Source organism: Balaenoptera ricei, chromosome 7 (assembly GCF_028023285.1).
Source record: "Balaenoptera ricei isolate mBalRic1 chromosome 7, mBalRic1.hap2, whole genome shotgun sequence".
Lineage (NCBI taxonomy): Eukaryota > Metazoa > Chordata > Mammalia > Artiodactyla > Balaenopteridae > Balaenoptera > Balaenoptera ricei.
Window position 1 is genome coordinate 44,865,287 of NC_082645.1, and position 3,075 is coordinate 44,868,361.

The 3,075-nt window shown below is 35.8% G+C and overlaps 1 non-coding gene across 1 annotated transcript; it reads right to left on the reverse strand.

Annotated features, from left to right (window-relative positions):
- Window positions 1-2,598: 2,598 nt before the first annotated feature.
- LOC132369384 (small nucleolar RNA SNORA72) lies at window positions 2,599-2,731 on the reverse strand. The gene has a single exon (XR_009504364.1). It is a non-coding gene; the product is annotated as a small nucleolar RNA SNORA72 (small nucleolar RNA).
- Window positions 2,732-3,075: the final 344 nt, after the last annotated feature.

The following is a 3,075-nucleotide window of genomic DNA, read 5'->3' on the forward strand; positions in this document are numbered from 1 at the left end:
AGAAGACAGTTTCTTTCAATCTTTTTGCACTGCCATTCTCATCATACTGAGTTGTCTTTTTAGACTGGCTACACTCATGGCCTCAAGAAGATTTTCAGTTCCAGACATCCAGAAAAACTGGTGGTTCTAGTATTGTGTCCCTTTATAAGAGTTAAGAAACTTTACTAGGTGCTACCAGCCAGACTTCCTGTAACATCTCGTTGGCCAGAATTGAAACACTTGCTCTGTCTAAGCCAATCGAGTATAACGGCAAAAGTGATGAGACCACCATGATTGGCTTAGACTTATCTTCCTCAGAAACACATGACCTTATCCTTCTCAGAAACACAGAACCCTGAACAAAATCAGGGTTCTGTCTGCAAGGATGGAAGAGCATGAAGGATGGTCTTACAGGTAGGCAACCAACAGTATTCACCACTGCAGCATTCCTGAAGGATGTTTCTTCTGGAGTATTTTGACATTTGTTAATTACATAGTATGATCTCTGGGTAGATAACACTCCCTTAATACCTGCCTGAACCTTGGAGCTTCCAGTATCTATTGGTCACTCATTTGGAGAAAGTGGAGAGGACCAGATATCAAGGTTGCTACCTTTTGGAACATAGTCTCAGGAATTTGAACTGAACATTGGAAAATTTTAATATTGGTCCTTGCTCAATGCCTTTTTCAGTGCCAACCATTTTGCTATTAGAATTTGTTGAATTCATGCTTTTCTGTGACTGCTCAGATATTTTTTTTTCCTCATCTAAGTATTTTCTCCAATTAGTAGATTTATTTTTCAAGCTTCTCTTTCATCAAAGTGTACCTGTCATATCTTCTGAACCATTCCTGATTAATCTAAGAAACTAAACTTTATCCTTGTATCCACTGGAACTAGTAGATTTTTTTTAGAGGCATCTCTCAAGCAACAGAAGTGTATTTTGACAAAGGTATGGAGATTCTAAAGATTATTCCGAAGAGGACACTCATTGGAAAAGAATCTTCTAGTCTGCTGCCTACTTGGCATTTGATATTTGACCATGCACTGGTTATAGCACATCTCAAAATTAAACATTCCTACCTCCTTCTCTTTAAGGACCAGGTGAAACAATATGTTTAAGAGGGTGCTGTCATTGTGAGGTGCTGCCTCATCTGCCAGTAAGGAATTCTTCTTGGGACCTGGGGCAAAAGGTACAATCTGAGAGCCCAGGACCATGATGAATGGTGCTCCAGGAAGCAGTAGTTTCAGTTTCAGTTTTCAACAGAAGCAAAGAGTGGAAACTCTGACAGGTGATTGGTGTCAAAAATCTCTGGGAAGCCAAGGAGTAACTATTTTACAAGCTATTAATGTTTGATGTCCAGCAACCTAAGAAAAAATCTCTTTAATTTCTATAATTGATGAGCAGCTATGGTATAGTGACACCAGTCAGAAAATAAATATTATAATGATTATGCCAAATGTCAAGTCTTTATACAGAAACATAGCATTAAAACAACTAGAGATCACCAGCTCTGTATATATGTAGAGGCATAAGAAATTCTGATGAATCTCACACTGGTGTAATAAATGTATGGCTTTACAATCTACATACAGAAAGTGGGTCTTCAATGTCCTGAGTATTTAAAACAACAAGAAAACTTTATTTGAAAGGTTTTGATGATAGAAGAGGGGAGTTAAAGAGCTTCCATTTCTTTAATCTTTTTTTCCTCCTTCAGTTTTTCCAGATTTCATATCTGTCTTTCTCTCTGAATGCCAAAAATATTTTAACTTAATAGGGTCTTGAAAAATGATTTAAATTATTAAAATATAGCTCCTGCAGGTATAAAATGTTCATCCAGGCATTTTATTCTTCCCTATTTCAGAATGACTTTCTGCTCTTCTCCCCACTTCTTGGGTTTCTCCACTTGTCTGAACACAAGTGACATCTCTTATGTGTAAAGACTCAAGAGAAGTACCGTAAACCATTTCCTTTTTAATGTTTTCCATTAAGCATTGCCTCTCGCTGTCAAATAGAAACCCGCGTTATTCTCTTTTAGGCTTAAGCCTGATAAGTTGTTTTTTGCTTGGAGTACTTTTCTGTTTTACTTTGCTTCTGCATTGCTTCTTACATCAGGTTTTTTTGCTCCATGACTCCATTAGCCCACAGTACTTCTTTGTATTTTGGCCTTGTTATCCAGTGGAATAGGATATTCCAAAGCCCTAAGCATCTGAAAACATGATGATTTAATAGCAAACAGTGTAGAGAGCCTAATAAAAATATGATTGTGAATTATAAAGTGTAAAATTTAACAAATGTAGTTTGAGAAGGAAACATTACAATGACCAAGAACAAAATAAAAGTTTCATTTCTTTGTCAATCATAGGTAGAGTGTGATAGGACAAACACTAGCTCAGGAGTCAGAAAAGATCACTAACAACCTTTCTCATCTATTTTTTTTTTCTAGAAAATAAAACACAATAATTTTTTAATTCATTTAATGGCAACTGGTAATCATCAAATTAGCAATGGTTATCTTCAAAAGTTATTACACTAACAGTGCTGTCATTTCTCAAGGTTGATCGGATACCTAGAGTCACAGACATTTCCCACATAAGATGCATCATATAAATCAGACTTTGTTTATCACCAGCATTTATACAACCAGACCTAAGAAAAGAACTAGGTCTGGGGACACATGAATGATCTTAATATAGCGAATGTTTAGCCTGCCCTGAACCTCTGTCATCTTATACAAGTCACTTTATCCTCCTGACCCTCTGTTTCCACATTTATAAATATGGAATTTTGAGCTAGATGGTCACTACAATCCCTTTCAGGTCAAAACAATCTCTGATTGTTAATATAATAGATATCTCCTTTAGGTTATATTATTTTATCTTAATATGTAGGAAATAAAATTTTAATGTTCTTCTTTCCTGAAAACAACTTCTAAAGCACAATTTGTAATTATAGTTCAGGAGAGTCTTATCAGAGGGTACAGATATTTTAGGCAGTTTTCTATAATGAATCAGAAAATTTCCCAGGAGAGTTTAGGACAGGGGCAGCTGCATACAATGTTTATTAGAGAATATTGATTACATCTTAAAGAAAGGAA